We start from the raw sequence: 18,036 nt of genomic DNA on the forward strand, positions 1-18,036 counted from the left end.
TATATATATACTTTTATAGACTCCTGATGCAGGCCTAACGGCCGAAACACGATGTTGTGTCGAGTCTTCATACTTCAAATAAACCTTCTTATTAATGTACATCTTCCTGTCTTTGGCTTCCTTGGTTGCTCTCCCACTTTTTTTGTTGTACTGTTGTATTTACCGTGGGGCGTTTTGAGTTCTCCGTCGTCCAGCGGATTTCTTCTTTAATCATTCTTTACAAACACCTATCTCTGGACAGCCAAGTATCAGCAGTTACATTACAATGCTTCAAATCAGTATGGAAACTGAGAAGCATCAGAGACTACTTTCCTATCATTCTGGCTAATAGTACAATCGATGATATTGTCAAAACTAGACTACTGTAATGCAGCATATGCAGGATGTAAAGAAAACACAATAAAATTGTTGCAAACTGTCCAAAATATTTCAGCAAGGCTGATATTTAAAAAATCGAAATACAAGAAAGCAACCCCACTACTTGTAATGTTACACTGGCTGCCAATCAAGCAAGACTACTCTTCAAAATAAGCATCTTCATCTACAAAATACTATTTGGAATGGCCCCTGAATATATGCTAGACTTAATCGAACTATCCCAAAGAAATGCAAGCCCAGAAGCTAGAGGCTACCTACTTCTCCATTTACCCAACTGCAGAAACACAATCTAGAAAACCATCTACACGGCCAGATTTAGCTACCTGGGCTCCAAATGGTAGAACTCAGTACCCAAAGCCATAAGAAGCATCACTAACTACCTCCAGTTCAGAAAAGACCTGAAAACCTAACTTTTCAAAAAATTCTATAAATAAATACATAAACTACAGATACTCTATAATACTGTCTAACTGATAAACACTACTGTAACTTCATCTAAATGCAAAATTGTGAGCCACTTTGAACCAAAAGCAGTTTTTGGAAAATTGTGGGATACAAGAATGCAAAAATAAATAAATAAATTTGGAAATTATAAATGATATTAAAAAAAATATCAGATGAGGTGTCAGGGATTTATGTTTATCATTTGCTGGATTTGCTAAACCACACAGGACTAAGCGATGTACAATCGAAAAGCATAAGACAGAACAGAAAGGAATGCCAAATATCAGACAGGAAAGATAATTTCATTCATACAAGAGCTACATGCTGACCACTCTCCAGACCACTCCCAGGGTTGCAACCCCTAAACCTAACTCACAAGAGAAGTCTCCAGAGTTACTGAGGAGAGGGTTCTGAGGTTGTGGGTGGCAAAGGATTCCTGGGTAAGTTGCAGAGGAAAATGTTGCTGGTTGTTGAGACAGCATGAGGAGATAGGAGTTAATGTTAGTGTTGGCGAAGGCACAAGGTCTTTGGTGCCCTCTACCCCCACCGGGATCCTTGAGAAGGGGAGGGGGAGTCCCTCGATGGGTTCAAGAAACTATGGCTGACCAAGAATAAAGTTTTTGCAAATCCCAGCAAGAACCGTGAAGTGGAGGAGTGCTCCAGGTGAGAAATAGGGGATCCCAGCTTGGGAGCAGGAACAGGAAAGAGCCTGTTTGGAACCAAAGGCGGTAGTCTGGAGAGGTACTTCTTTGGAGGAGAGTGTGGACAGACAGGGAGGTCTGGTCCAAGAAGGAAGATCAGCTTGCTGCACAAGTGCTGCAGGCACAGCCTTAGGTTGTTACACCCACAAGGGATGGGTATGGACAGGAGGAGCTGTAAATATGTACATGCTGTATGCTGTATAATTATAAATAGCATTTAGATGAGTTTGGCTCTGGGTTTATAGTTGCATCTGATATCAAGTTGGATTACATAGTGACTGTTTCAAAGAGGATTTCAGTTGCCTGTTGCAGAATCTTCAGTAAAGTTTTGGTTATTTTGCATAACTCTCTGGACTGGAGTCTTCCTTGAGTGAGAGTGAACAGAATAAAAAGAACTAAAGCCCTAGCTCAAAATCCTATGGCCTTCCAGATTTTTATCTGGTCCCGGCCTCTGCCCAAGCTCAGAATGTGTGACTGGTAAAGCAGCAGTGCTTTGAAAGAAGGATTGGTTGGATTTTTTGTGGCCTTGGTCTTGGGTACCCCTGACCTGTGACGAGCTAGTTGGTGCCCAAACTGTATGTTCTGAGACCAGGGTTACATAAGTTTTCAAGAGTGTCTTGAATTTTGAAAAAAGAGATTCCTGCACGAAGAGAAGTTGGAAGACTATTTCACAGAACTGGGGCAAAGAAGAAAAAAGCACAATGTCATGTGGAATTGTAGTATTCCAAAGAAGGCCCAGGTAGTACCAGTCTATGATCATTCAATGACCTGAAAGTATGAAAAGGCGTATATGTGAAGAGAGAACCACTTGAAGAGAGATAAGAAGTATAAGGGAGGAGAGATAAGATGGTGTACCAGTATGGAAGGCCTTAAATGTCAAAAGTAAAATTGTATATTGGATTCTAAATTCTACTGGGAGCCAGTGGGAGACAGTAGAGCAACAGAATTCTTTAATGCTACTATTGTAATTTTAGTGATTTACAGGCTTGGGGGGAGTGAGAGGGGGGAGATGTAAGGGCTGGCCGGCAGTGTGATGGGAGGAGTATAGAGTGTCAGTGCTGAAGAACACTATTACCAAGGGGGAGGGAGAGGAAGAGAGATGGAGATGGGAATTTTAAACTTTTAATCAGTTGCCAAATGCAAAGCTGACTCAGTAAAACGCGGGGCCCCTAGGAGTATAGGGCCCTGTGTGGCTGCTCCTGTTGTGCAGCGCTGCGTATGCCTTGTAGTGCTATAGAAATGCTAAATAGTAGTAGTAGTAGTAGTAGTTGCCCTTTGCAGCAAATTGTCTAAGTGTTATTCCGTAAGGCGTGCATAAGTGGTATAGTGTGTAAATGCAAGGGTGGCGTTTACATGGGTGAAGCATGGAATCGGAGGTAGGGTATTATTATGGATTAAGAACTGGTTGAAAGATAGGAAGCAGAGAGTAGGATTGCGTGGCCAGTATTCTCAGTGGAGGAGGGTAGTTAGTGGGGTCCCGCAGGGGTCTGTGCTGGGTCCGTTGCTTTTTAATGTATTTATAAATGACCTAGAGATGGGAATAACTAGTGAGGTAATTAAATTCGCCGATGACACAAAATTATTCAGGGTCGTCAAGTAGCAGGAGGAATGTGAACGATTACAGGAGGACCTTGCGAGACTGGGAGAATGGGCGTGCAAGTGGCAGATGAAGTTCAATGTTGACAAGTGCAAAGTGATGCATGTGGGTAAGAGGAACCCGAATTATAGCTACGTCTTGCAAGGTTCCGCGTTAGGAGTTACGGATCAAGAAAGGGATCTGGGTGTCGTCGTCGATGATACGCTGAAACCTTCTGCTCAGTGTGCTGCTGCGGCTAGGAAAGCGAATAGAATGTTGGGTGTTATTAAGAAGGGTATGGAGTCCAGGTGTGCGGATGTTATAATGCCGTTGTATCGCTCCATGGTGCGACCGCACCTGGAGTATTGTGTTCAGTACTGGTCTCCGTATCTCAAAAAAGATATAGTAGAATTGGAAAAGGTACAGCGAAGGGCGACGAAAATGATAGTGGGGATGGGACGACTTTCCTATGAAGAGAGGCTGAGAAGGCTAGGGCTTTTCAGCTTGGAGAAGAGACGGCTGAGGGGAGATATGATAGAAGTGTATAAAATAATGAGTGGAATGGATCGGGTGGATGTGAAGCGACTGTTCACGCTATCCAAAAATACTAGGACTAGAGGGCATGAGTTGAAGCTACAGTGTGGTAAATTTAAAACAAATCGGAGAAAATTTTTCTTCACCCAACGTGTAATTAGACTCTGGAATTCATTGCCGGAGAACGTGGTACGGGCGGTTAGCTTGACGGAGTTTAAAAAGGGGTTAGATAGATTCCTAAAGGACAAGTCCATAGACCGCTATTAAATGGACTGGAAAAATTCCTCATTTTTAGGTATAACTTGTCTGGAATGTTTTTACGTTTGGGGAGCGTGCCAGGTGCCCTTGACCTGGATTGGCCACTGTCGGTGACAGGATGCTGGGCTAGATGGACCTTTGGTCTTTCCCAGTATGGCACTACTTATGTACTTATGTACTTATGTAAGCTTAGGGCTGCTACTGTAAGTTATGCATGCTCTTCCTGCATTTAGGTGCCCACAGTTACAGCAGGTCTATGGCTTGTATAACTTCGGCTTCTAGATTTTAGGTGCACAGATTCCGGGTTACGCTAATGCCCAGGCACCATTATAGTATAGATTGTCACCACACAACATCAGTGTCCCTAAAATTACCTTTGAATTGTGAGTAAATTACACAACCATTTACAGCTCCTACAAAACACCGCTGTTCGGCTGTTCTGTGGTCTGGGCTGCCACGATAGTGTGTCATCTCACAGACAAAACCTACACTGGCTGCCAATCAATCAGCATATTGACTTTAAAGGTAATCTGTTTAATCTTTAAATCTGTATTTGGGCTGAACCCAGAGAGGCTAGGTGAACTGCTCAATGTACCATCCCCAAACAGGAACTTAGGCTTTCTGAGGACACTAAAACTGGGTTTTCCCTCTCTGAAGGGTATTCACCTCAAGACCATGATAGAAAATTCCTTCCCTTTCGCCGGGACAATACTTTAGAATGCGCTACCACCAGATATAAGACACTCATCTTCCTATCTCTCAGTCAGGAAGACTCTGAAGACCTACCTGTTTGACAAACAGTTAGGCCTGTGTTAAATGCTCTGCTTGCTTATGTAATTCATCTTTTTTTCACCTTAGTCCTTCCATTCCGTGATGTTAACATCCCTCTACTGTTGAGATCCTCTTGCACTGTAAACTGCTTTGAATCATTTTGGAAAATAGGAAGTATACAAGACTCCAATAGAATAAAAGGGATAATTTTATAAAGGATTTTTAGTACATAAAGGCCTTTTGAGGTGTGCAAAAGTCCGCTGATAAAGTTACATTAGGGATTGTGTATATAAAAGTCTGTGTAGTACCACAAAGCTGTGTACTTTTTATGCAAGCTGCTTGTAGGCATATTCTTGGAGTTTGGGTGGAGCATTGGTGGAGTTGCAATTTACACCCAATATTTATAAAATAATCTGTGTACCTATGTACTTTATGTGTGAACATTTACACCTGCTCCTGAGCAGACGTAAATGTCCACAGCTCCAGTGTAGGTATAATTTTTGCAGCTTTGCACCTAATATTTTATAAATACACATAGAGGTCCTTTTACTAAGTTGCGCTGACAGATTTAGGCAGTGTGTTTTTTTTCTAGCAAAAAAGGTGCCGGTACTCAAATGCTAGGCCACCCTTCAGGGGTGGGGTGATCACTGAGGGACTCATCCCACAATAGCCAGGCCCTCTGCAACCAGTCACAGAATCTATGACAAGGCAGAATTGGTGTGTATAGTCTAAGTTCCTTAATGAAAACATGGGGTCCATGGGTCAATTTTAGCAGTCAATGGAAAAGGTGCCGGTACTCAGTACCCCCAAGTACCCCCTCAAAAAAAGCCCTGGATTTAGGGCTGCTTTTATTAAGCGGAGATAAGCCCAATGCAGGTTTACCACTCGCTATACAGGAAGTACTACCGGACTACTGCAGCAGCCCGGCGGTAATTCCCACCCCTAGCGCACCATCATTTCCATTTTTGTAGCGCTGGAGTGTACCCGGCAGTAATCAGGCAGTGCCGCGCGCTACCCAGTTACCCTTAATGGGTGACGGTAAGGGCTTCCCCCAAAATGGCCGTGCAGCAAGTACTTTACTTGCCGCATGGCCATTTCCTGCAGGAAGGTGAGACTTCCCTTTTACCAGCTGCAGTAAAAGGAGGCGGGGCCCTTAGTGCGCATTAATGATTAGCACACGGTAAATGATAAGACGCCCATAGGAATGTAATGGACATCTTATCATTTAGCACATGCAAAATCCATTAGCACACCTAAATAAAAGGACCACATAGGTAGCTAAAAAGCCCATTTTAGATAGGCTAGTGAAATGAGATAGCCAAGTTGCGACATGTTCAATTACAAGTGTATTTTTCAAAAGGCTCTGCTGAATGTGAAGAATTTGAATAGATGCTTGCTATAGAGGCAAAATACATAACAAAAACTTTTTCAGGTACATTGGAAGCAGGAAGCCTGTAAGGGAGTCATTGTGACTATTAGATGATTATGGGGTAAAAGGGGCACTCGGGGAGGACAGGGCTATTGTGAAGAAAATTAATTAATTCTTTGGTTTTGTCTTTATTGAGGAAAATGTAAGGGAACATTTCATGTCAGAAATGGTATTTAATTGTGATGATCCAGAGCAGTGGTGTAACTACGGGTGGGCCTGGGTGGGCACAGGCCCACCCAGTACTGTAGCCAAGGAGGCCCCCAAAATGCCTCAGCGGCAGCTGCCTAACTTCCCTCTCTTCCTCTCCTCTGTCCCTGGATCTGCCCCTCCCCTCCCCTATCTGTGGCCTGGCAACAACCCCTTTCTCTGAATCCCCCCTTCCAGGCTCTATCTTAGAACCGTCTCTGGCAGCAGCAACGATTCATAGCTGCTGCCTGCGCCGACCTCACGGTCTTTCCTCTGCCACATTCCCCCCTTGTGAACATCACTTCTATTTCCTCTCTGGCAGGATGTGGCAGAGAGAAGCTTGTGGGGCTGGCGCAGACGGAGGATATGAATCACTGCTGTCGCTGGTGATGGTTCTGAGGTGAAGCGGCTGAAAGTCAAGAGATGGCCTGGTCAATGGCACTTATCTGAATGGCATGTGCTACTATCCAGATAAGTGCTTTTGAACTTTAGGATGAAAATGCTGGGTTCGATATTCAAAAGGCAGACATTTGAAGTCACACACATTTGGCCCTGGACTCCAGTTCACACACTAAAGCACCCTCTTCTCATGCACTGGGGAATCCATGAACGATGCACTAGTGGTCTAGGGTAGGTCAGACAGCAGCGATTCCCTAATCGCTGCTTCTAGTGCTGGCTCCACGGTTCTACATGATGGCCGCAAGAGGTTGCAGCCGCCATTTTGAGCCTTGGAGCTGGCATGGGCAGCAGCAACTGGGGATCACTGCTGCTTTACCTACCCTAGACCACCAGGGCATCGTGATTGTTGGGAGGGGGCAAGGAGGGAGAGAGTTGCTAGCTGTATGGGGGGGGGGGGGCAAGGGAAGTGGCAATAGTGGGTTGGAATGGCGCATACATTTGCACCACATTTCAGTTGATGCTAATGACCATGCCTAAAGTTAGGTACGATTCCCAGGCGCCCCTCTAAACCACTCCTAACTTTAAGCGTGGCTTATAAAATAGTGCTTTTTTGATGCCATATATGGAATTCACCCCTATCTGAGTTGGCTATATTATTCACTTAAATAGATACCAGCCCCTTCAGTATTTTCAAGACAACCTACCACCTTAGCTGGTTGTCACTTATTTGGATTCTGTTGTAATTTAAAATCCTGCCTTAGTCTTTTGATAACTTGTAGCATTCAGGGCCCTCCCTGCGACTTCGAGAGGTCTGAAAAGTCTTTGTGAACAGAAAAATGCATTAAATTTATCTTGGCAGTAGATTAAGAATAAACATACAGCATATTGCAACTTTCAGCCTGTTTATGCCAAATTGACAAAATGTGACCCTCTCAGAGAACAAACATTTTGTGCTTTATATCATTAATAAAAGATGTGTGTAGTTACCTATAAACCCCTGTGGCACAATTGTGAATTTTAATATGTAAATTAAAAAGTCTTCTCCTGTTGTACTCATTTGTCCTAACTTAGCTGCTGTCAGTGATATTTATCTTTTAAGGCCACAGTACTACAGTGTGCCTGCATGGTTCCTTGAATTACATTGGCGCACCACTCTGAGCACATCCGTTGGGGACGCACTTGTCTTTTACGAAAGCTTAGCTCAATTTATCTGCAGCACGGCCCCTAGCAATAAAATGGGCCCTGCTGCAGATAACTTGAGCTAAGCTTTAGTAAAAGACCCCCTAAGGGGACAACTTTATAAAGGGCACTAAAAATTAGGCAAACTAATGGGCCAATGCTCAGAACCTAATGTTAGCACTAGAGTCCATTAACACAGGACTAGTGTCGGTGTTAATTAGCGTAGAATGTTCAGAGTGCTGCAGCATAGGAAACAACAGCCACACCAAAGATTAGTGCAAATTGTGTTTAAATGTAGTCAAAACGGATGTAAATGAGGTCATTTACTCAGAGAACAGCGCACAACAAACCCTGCCCTTACCACTGGAAACCTAGCTGGTGTTGAGGTGTTTGAAGAGAGGATTTCTAATTTTTTTCAGCTATAATCTGCTGGTTTTGATTTATTTCAGAAGTGGAAGGAAGCCCATGCAAGTCTCTTAAGTGCTGGAAGTGAAAAACAAATGTGTGCGGGTCTGAGCAATCCCAAAAGTGAAAACACACATCGGCACCTGTTTTCTGCACTTAAATATAAGCCTTTCAAGTGAAAAGAAATTTAAAAAGCTTATATTTGAAGGTGCAGAAGAACAGCATCGATGTGTGCTTCACTTCCTGGTTTGCCTGGGCATGTGCACAAGAGCTGCGCTTACCACAAAACTCTTCTGCGCATGCGCCAGACATGCTCCTCCACTTTACGTTCGATCTCATAGCGAGCATACCATTTGCGCACCATTAGCACTGAGCATTGGGGAACTAAGTTTTGATGCTGTTCCCCTGGTATGGGTCAGGCGCTGTTCCCTACAGCACAGGAGTTCTGAGTATCGGACCATAAGTGCTAATTCTTTAATGGCATCTGGATGCCCAGATTCCATGATAGAATCCTAGCTTAAGTTAGCATTTATGCGCTAACATTTAAGTGTGCTCACTTACACTATGTCAATAGCAGGCGTAAATGCAGACACCTAAATGCAGCACTTTAGTGTGTAACGTACAGTATTCTGTAAGTTATGCATTTAAATGCGGGACCTACCCATGCCCCACCCATGCATCTCCCCCTTAAACGCTAAGGGCCTTATTCTGTAACGGTTATGCTCCTAAATTAATGCTCCTAAATTACCAGCATAATCTATGCGCCAAAATAGATTACGCTTGTAATATAGGAGCATAAATTTAGGAGCATAACCTTTATAGAATAAGGCCCTGAGAGAGTTGTGCTGTAAAGTTGTAGAATACCGCTTAACAGCCAGGTAGCACTGATATGTAATCTAATCTAATATTGGCATTTTTATTCCGCTTTACCGAAATGGCTCATTGCAGATCACAATCAAGAAAAGAAGCAAAGAGATAATCCCTCTTATAACAGCAAGAGCCCTATTTACTAAGCCATGCTGTAGACATGCTTGCATTTTTACCATGCGCTAACGCTAGAGACACCCATGCTAGCATTAGCGTGCGCTAAAAATGCTAGCAAACCTTAATAAACAGGGCCCTAAATGTCCCTAATAATTGTAACATTCTTATAGATCAGATATTGAGTGAAAAGAAATTCTCCTAAAGGTGTGATAACAAGAGATATTACGAATATTACATGGAAGTTCATTCCACAAAACAGGGCCCCTGCCGATCAAAGATTTCTGTCTAGTAGTCGATTTCTGACAAGTTGATATTGCTGGAATACATAATGTAATTTCCTGAGCGGAGCGCAACACCCTGGAAGGGGAATTCACAAGAATTATATCCTGTGTAGCTGTAACAGTCTTGCCTGTAACACAGGCGTGTCAAACATGCAGCCTACAGGGAAGTTCTGTGCAGTCCACATCATAGTATCTAATGCACGCTCTAAATTTAACATCTGGTTAATTACATAATATAAATTTGGCTCCTAAGTAATTCTAATGGGCAGAATAATATTTTAGTGTGGCCTATCAGCTCCTAAATAATTGTAATGGGGAGAATGCAGAGGATGAATATTCTAGAGTGGCCTATCATTAGTCATGAGTTTGACCAACCTGCTATAACTTCTAGTATTCTATAACTCGTTTCCCATCTAGTCCTGCCTAATTATGCTCTTACCTATCCATCCTTAATTATTAGTTTGTCCTTGAGATAGTCTAAATCCCTGGTTACTTACTGCACATGTATTAATTTGCTTCTTGAACTTTTTGTGTTATATTCTGTACATTATTATGTTTTATTCACTTTATTGTTTATTTGTAAGCCACATCGAACTTGAGTCAATTTCGGGCTAATGCGGGGTATAAATGTCACGAATAAATAAATAAACAATTGGCCCCTAACTTCAGATGACCTGTTATAGAATGACAGATTCTGGACTGGAGTAAAAAGACAGTGGGAAGTGGACACTGGCTCTTCTGGGAGAAACCAAAATGGCTCCAAGATTTCAAAGAGGCAATCTTTATTGATGGTTGAAGACTCAGACTCGACACAGCCCTGTGTTTCAGCAATAACGCCTGCATCAGGAGTCTTTCCACTAAGTCTGTAGGTTAGAACCAATGCGTTTTTTATAGCAAACTAGTAAAAAAGGTCCGTTTCTGTCGGAAATTAAACGGGCGCTAGCAAGGTCTTCCTCGGAGTGTATGTTTGGGAGAGGGAGTGTGTGTGTCAGAGAGAGAATGAGAGCGAGAGACAGAGTGTGTGTGTGTTTGTGTGTGTGTGAGAGAGAGAGAGAGTGTGTGAGAGACAGAGTGTCTGTGTGTGTGAGACTGTGTGTGTGTGACAAAATAGAGTTTGATAGACAGATTGTGTCAGAGAGAGTGTATGTGAGAGACAGTGAGTGAGTGAGTTTGTGCCCCCACCCCCCTCTCTCAGGGCTACCCCACCCCCCCTTTATGGTCTGAGGACCCCCTTCCACCCCCACCTCTCTGGTCTGAGGTCCTCCCTCTCCCCTGCCCCCCCTCAAGCCCTCTCTGTTCTCGCTGTTTAGATGTGCCCCGTTCACCACAGCTGGGAGTTCAAACGTGCCCTCTCCGGAGGCAATTCCAGAAGAGTTCAGTCTGGCAAAAGCAGATTGTTTATTGACCTCCCGGAGAGGATGTGCGAGCAATAATTTTCTTTATGGCCTCGGGGAGTGTATCTGTTCCTTCCTTGCCTTTTCCTTCTCTTGCAATCTGCTGACTTCCAATACAGGCTGGGTTCCGCACTGCCAACCAGCACCCGATGATGAAAGTGAATGATACTTGAGGGAGAGCAAAGCTGTACCGGCATTTCACTGTCAGCCAGCACTATGCAGGTGCACACTCCGTGCCCACGTTCTGTAGTTATTACCAGTTAAGTGTGGACCCACCTCTCGGCAGTGTGTGTCTGAGAGTGACGTCAGCCGATTGATACATTAAGTGAAATGTGGAGTGCATGGATCAGCTGGAAAACAGCCTGGCTACGGAGCCTAGCTCAAGAAGGAGGCACGGACACAGGCAGTTACTCATTAGAACGCTGGTGGTGAGAATTATTATATAGGATAAGGTGCCAGTACTCAAATGCTAGGCCACCCTTCAGGGGTGGGGTGATCACTGAGGAACCCACACCACAATAGCCAGGCCCCCTGCAACTAGTCACAGAATTTATGACAAGACAGAATTGGTGTGTAGAGCCTGAGATCTTTCATTAAAACTTGGGGCCCATGGGTCAATTTTGGCAGACAATGGAAAAGGTGCCGGTACTCAGTACCCCCACGTACCCCCTCAAAAAAAGCCCTGCTTAGAACCATCCAAAGGGTTAATGTGACAAAAGAAATAAATGGTCTTGAAAAAGATCTTTTATGAAAGTTGAGCATAGGTATTAATCCGCAAACAAATCTTTTCCGGAGATGGGAAGGCGGTAGAATGAGAGGACATGAAATGAGGTTGAAGGGGGGCAGCCTCAGGAAAGATGTCAGGAAGTATTATTTCACGGAGAAGGTGGTGGATGCTTGGAATGCCCTCCCGCGGGAGGTGGTGGAGATGAAAACGGTAACGGAATTCAAACATGCGTGGGATATGCATAAAGGAATCCTGTGCAGAAGGAATGGATCCTCAGAAGCCTAGCCAAAATTGGGTGGCGGAGCAGGTGGGGGGAAGAGGGGTTAGTGGTTGGGAGGCAAGGATAGTGGAGAGCAGACTTATACGGTCTGTGCCAAAGCCGGTGATGGGAGGCGGGACTGGTGGTTGGGAGGCGGGAAGTACTGCTGCGCAGACCTGTACGGTCTGTGCCCTGAATAAAGCAGGTACAAATCAAGGTAAGGTTTACACATATGTTGTCTTGTTGGGCAGACTGGATGGACCGTGCAGGTCTTTTTCTGCCGTCATCTACTATATTACTATGTTACATAGCAGCGCTCTCAGTGTGCTTGTAGAATGTAGATTCTGGACTGGAGCCACTCCAGTTCTCCAGCACTTCAGTGTGAGCAAACTTGCAGCCTGGTTGCTTTGGGACAGAATGCCAGAAATATTTATGACACATCTTTGTGTGACAGAACAGGTGATTTTGTCTTAGCAATTCTGTCAGATCTCCAGGGCAGCTTACCATGTATTTCTACATGTATAGAAAGCAAAGAAGCATTGGCGTGTTCTAGAGTAGATCTTTTGAAATGTCGTGATTTCCCCTTGGAGGGAGATTATTTATAGCTTGGCTGCCTTGCCAAAGCCTGCCACACGTAAACTATTAAAGCCTGGCAGATTAGATAGTAATGCATTGTTAAACAGTGTCAGAGCTTGATGAATGCTTAGCACTGAGGAGTGTGTGCAAAATGCTTAAATATATGTAGGTGATGAAATTTTGGAGTGCTGCATGGCTTTCACAGAGGAGCAATACATCCCAGGTCAGGGAACGAGGCGTGCTAATTTCAGATGAAAGTGAAACTCCTCCACCCTGCAGACCATGTGTTACTAAAATGTTTCTTGGATTTCATTGCCAACACATTGGTTAATTGAATGTCACATGCTCAAGTATGTGCTCAGCATTAACGATTATTGTGATGAATTTGTTGGATGTATTTTCAGTGCTTATAGAAGTAAGTGTGGTAACTGACTGTAAAGACAAACAAGTGCAGTGCAGGTACAGAAGAAGATAGGCCCAACAATGTTCCAACTGGCAGAATCAGACTCTGTAGCACTGTAAGCCTGCATTTGCAACTCCCCAGCGCCCTGATTGTCTTTGGGACTGCTCTTTCCTTCCCTCTAGCCCAGCCATCACAGATATAGTCCTGAGTCAGGGGCCACAGACAATATTTCTCCTTAGTTCGTGGTACGTGTACATCCTGAGTTTAGCCAGTAGGAGTCACTATTGTGTGATAGCTGGGGTTCCAACCCTACCTTAGGGCTGTGAGTGCTATCTTTGCGGCATTGTCAGTCCTAATTGGATTGAGGAGTAGAAGCCAGGCTGCCTGTGGACCATCTAGTACTTGGAATCACATGCGACACTGTCATGCTACACAGTTCAAAGCATCATTCCAACCCCATATAGCAGAGAGAGGAGAATACAGATCAAGGTACCACTGCTTACCTTTTATTTTTGCAACTCAGATGAGCATAGGGGGAGAGAGATATGCAAACTTGGACACCTGACTCAGTCAACTACTGCGCCCCTTCTCCTCCGACTGAGTTTCTGGTTTCTAGCTCCACACTGTGGTCTCACAATTCCCTGGCTAGGTATGAATTTTGTAGCCTTGGACACAAAATTGGAAGATGCCAGGAAGTCTGTTGATGATATATCTGTTTATTATTCATTTTATTTAAAGCATTTGTTATATCGCCCATAATTACAAGTACATTTGGGCAGTTTGCAATTAATTTGATGGAATCTGAGAAGCATAAACCATTAAAAGGGTGTTGTTGGCACAAAAGGATGAAAAAGAAGTTACAGTCCGGCAAAGCAACATGATACAGAATGGTATAAGGGAATTACCAGCTGCTCCATCCAGAAACCTCACCACTTCCCAAATGCTTATCAGACCAGCATTGATCCTAATCTGTAGCACCGGGCTCATATAACAACAGAAGAAAGGGCAAATGTCCACTCAAGAATCAACAGGAAATAGAGAAAAAGGTGACAGGCCTGGATAAGTATTAGTGAGCCATAATAATTTTATTAAATTGGGACCAAACACGGCCTATGTTTCAGCAATAGTGCCTGCGTCAAGGATTGGTATCTCTCAGATCCCTTGCAAAGCGGTACAGATATGTTACAAACAGTGGCATAGCTAGGACTGAATGGGCCCTGTGCGGAAAAATTGAGATGGGCTTCCTATAATACTATCGCTGCAGTCCTGCTTCTCTGATGCAACTTCCTATGGGTGGGACATGGCAGAGGAGAGTCCCCGTCACCCAAAGAGGCAGCTTTCAGCTCTGCCTCTGCCATGACCGCAGCATTTTGTGAAGGTCTGGCAGCGAGTGGGGGAAGCTAGAGCAAGGCCAGACCTCAAGGACATATGGAGGGGCATAATCGACCAGAAACGCCTATCTCCATGGGCGTTAATCTCCGAGAACGGGTCCGTGAAGGGGCGGAGTGAACCGTATTTTTTAAAAAAAATAGACGCCCATGCTTTATTCGCCAAGGTGTGAGCTGGGCGTTTTTGCTTTTCACCGATAATGGAAAATGAAATCGCCCAGCTCAAAAACGAATAAATGCAAGGCATTTGTTCGTGGGAGGGGCCAGGATTCATAGTGCACTGGTCCCCCTCACATGCCAGGACACCAACCGGGCACCCTAGGGGGCACTTTTACAAAAACAAAAAAAAAGGTAAAAGAGCTCCCAGGTGCATAGCACCCTTCCCTTGGGTGTTGAGCCCCCCAAATCCCCCTCAAAACCCACTGCCCACAAGTCTACACCAGTACTATAGCCCTAAGCGGTGAAGGGGGGCACCTACATGTGGGTACAGGGGGTTTGGGGGGGGTTGGACGACTAGTAGCATTAAGCAGCACAATTGTAACAGGTAGGGGGGGGGATGGGCCTGGGTCCACCTGCCTGACGTCCACTGCACCCCCTAACAACTGTTCCAGGGACCTGCATACTGCTGCTTGGGAGGAGGGTATGACATTTGAGGGTGAAAGTAAAAAGTTGTGAAACATCATTTGTTGTGGTGGGAGGGGGTTAGTGACCACTGGGGGAGTCAGGGGAGGTCATCCCCGACTCCCTCTGGGGGTCATCTGGTCATTTAGGGCACGTTTTGGGGCCCTATTCGTCAAAAAACAGGGTCCAGGAAAAGTGCCCTAAATTCTAGCTACAAACGCATCCATTATCGGCGAAGGGCGCCCATCTCTGTTCGGGTGATAACCACGCCCCAGTTCCGCCTTCACCACGCCTCCGACACTCCCCCGTCAACTTTGTCCGCATCCGCGACGGAGTGCAGTTGAAAGCGTCCAAAGTTCGGCTTTCGATTATGCCGCTTTATTTGTTTTTGTGAGAAGAACGCCCATCTCCCGATTTAGGTCGGAACTTGGGCGTTATTCTCGTTCGATTATAAGCTGGATGGTGGTCCAAGTTCAGGTGGCTCCTATCATTGGGCAGGCCTGGGCATTTTTCCAGGGTCGCTCAATGGTAGCTATGCCCTGGTTATAAGATTTTAAAACCAATGGATAATGCATCCTCTTTTGTGTGTGCTTCTCAGTCTTGTCTCAAAACACCTTATGGGGCAACAGAGAATGCACTGTCCGTTGGTTTTAACACCTTGTAACATATCAGGCTTATTTTCGAAAGAGAAGGGTGCCCATCTTTTGACACAAATTGCAAGATGGGCGTCCTTCTCACAGTGTCGCCCAAATCGGCATAATCGAAAGCCGATTTTTGGACGTCCTCAACTGCTTTCTGTCACGGGGACGACCAAAGTTCACGGGGGCGTGTCAGAGGCATAGCGAAGGCGGGACTGGGGCATGCCTAACACATGGGCGTCCTCGACTGATAATGGAAAAAAGAAGGGCATCCCTGACGAACACGTGGACGACTTTACCTGGTCCTTTTTTTCTTACGACCAAGCCACAAAAATGTGCCCTAAATGGCCAGATGACCACCGGAGGGAATCGGGGATGACCTCCCCTTACTCCCTCAGTGGTCACTAACCCCCTCCCATCCTCAAAAAAATATGCCAGCCTCAGATGTCATACCCAGCTCCATGACAGCAGTATGCAGGTCCCTGGAGCAGTTTTAGTGGGTGCAGTGCACTTCAGGCAGGCGGACCCAGGCCCATCCTCCCCTACCTGTTACACTTGTGGTGGTAAATGTGAGCCCTTCAAAACCCACTGTACCCACATATAGGTGCCCCCCTTCACCCCTTAGGGCTATGGTAGTGGTGTACAGTTGTGGCGAGTGGGTTTTGGGGGGGCTCAGCACACAAGGTAAGGGATCTATGCACCTGGAAGCAATTTGTGAAGTCCACTGCAGTGCCCCCTAGGGTGCCTGGTTGGTGTCCTGGCATGTCAGGGGAACCAGTGCACTACGAATGCTGGCTCCTCCACGACCAAATGCCTTCGATTTGGTCATTTTTTAGATGGGCGTCCTTGGTTTCCATTATCGCCAAAAACCGGGGACGACCATCTCTAAGGTCGGCCTAAATGTTGAGATTTGGGCATCCCCGACCGTATTATCGAAACGAAAGATGGACACCCATCTTGTTTCGATAATACGGGTTTCCCTGCCCCTTCGCCGGGACGTCCTGCGAGGACGTCCTCAGGATAACTTGGGCATCCCTTTCAATTATGTCCCTCCACGTGTACCACTTTGTCTATACAAGTGGATCTGAGAGATACTGACCCCTGATGCAGGCACTGTTGCCGAATCATGGGCTGTGTTGGGTCCCATCTTAATAAAGATTTTGCAGTTGAACAACACTTGTCCACACCTGCTCATATTCCAGAATTAGGACCTTAGCAACTGCTGTCAGTGTACCTCCATATACCTAGTAAAAGACCACCTCCATGACTCTACTAAAGGGACAACCGGCTCAGCTTCTGTGCTTTTGTACCTATGAGACAGACTAATTCTAGACTCATGAGGATTTTGTGACCTTGGGTCTCTATATTCATGAGATTTCCTGATTCTTTATCCACACAACATCCAGACTTTGTACTTCTAAGATGGCCTAACTCAGTGCCTGTGATCAGAATAGGACATATAGCAGCGAGCAGTCTAATCATTACTGAAGATAATAGTCCAGGATTGACCCAAGGTCTTCTGGCCACCAGACTATTATCTTCAGTAATGATTAGACTGCTCGCTGCTATATGTCCTATTCTGCCATGGACTTGTGACCCTGGGCATTCATTAACTCAAGTACCCACCTGGGGAGGGGACTCATTGTGCCTGTGTATAACTGGTTGTAAAGCGCTCTGGTTTAACATGCCCTACAAATGCTGCATTAATAATACTAATAATTAACCATGTTTAGGCACTGCCATCTTGCTAATATTTTAGTTTTTTTTTAATGGAACTTTCTCCAGGGCCAATAGAATTTACATAATGCCAAATTACATCATAAAACATTAGCAGGGTGGTGTTATATAAATAAGTGTATTAATTGTTTGATGTAGCTGTTGCCAAGCCTATGCATTAAAATTTAGTGTGTATGCTAAAGCCTGATAGCATAAATAAGGGGTACATTTTCTGAAAAAAAGGGAATTTTTGAAACAGTGCCTTAATTAGCCATGTTTTGTCTGACCAAGTTATGATGTTCAGGTGAATCTGGCCAGCTTGATTTTCAGTGGAAAATCAACCTAAATCTATCCAATTAGTGGATGAACTAAATTTAGCTACATACAGCTAAAACACAATACTAACCAGCTAAATCCTGTCAGAGCCCTTCCCCCAGGCACCCCAAGTTGGAAATGCCTCTCCCTTTCACTCAAGCTTAAACAGCCTGACCTCCTTGTAGAGATAGCACTATTATTGGTGAACAACATACACTGACATAGAATATCCCATGTTGTTGCAAACGATAAACCATCCTTACAGTGCACCATAAAGGCAGCAATCAAGGATCACACAAGCATTTGTAAGCATTTCCAAGTTACAGTAAACCAGTCACAATTTTGAGCAACTTTTAACTGTGTGGGCTATGTTATTGACTGTGAGAAGCTTCTGAGTGTATGGATTGTGAGTGAGCCAGCCTCCTAGCTCTGCTAGTCTATCTTTCCCCTCAAACCAGTCAAAAAAAATTGTTT

At 44.8% G+C, this 18,036-nt stretch overlaps 1 protein-coding gene across 1 annotated transcript in view; it reads left to right on the plus strand.

The window, feature by feature from the left end:
• Positions 1–18,036, plus strand: part of MTSS2 (MTSS I-BAR domain containing 2) — a 315,559-nt gene that overhangs the window by 73,900 nt on the left and 223,623 nt on the right. The gene's annotated exons all lie outside the window — the stretch shown is intronic.

This window comes from Microcaecilia unicolor, chromosome 5 (genome assembly GCF_901765095.1).
Source record: "Microcaecilia unicolor chromosome 5, aMicUni1.1, whole genome shotgun sequence".
NCBI lineage: Eukaryota > Metazoa > Chordata > Amphibia > Gymnophiona > Siphonopidae > Microcaecilia > Microcaecilia unicolor.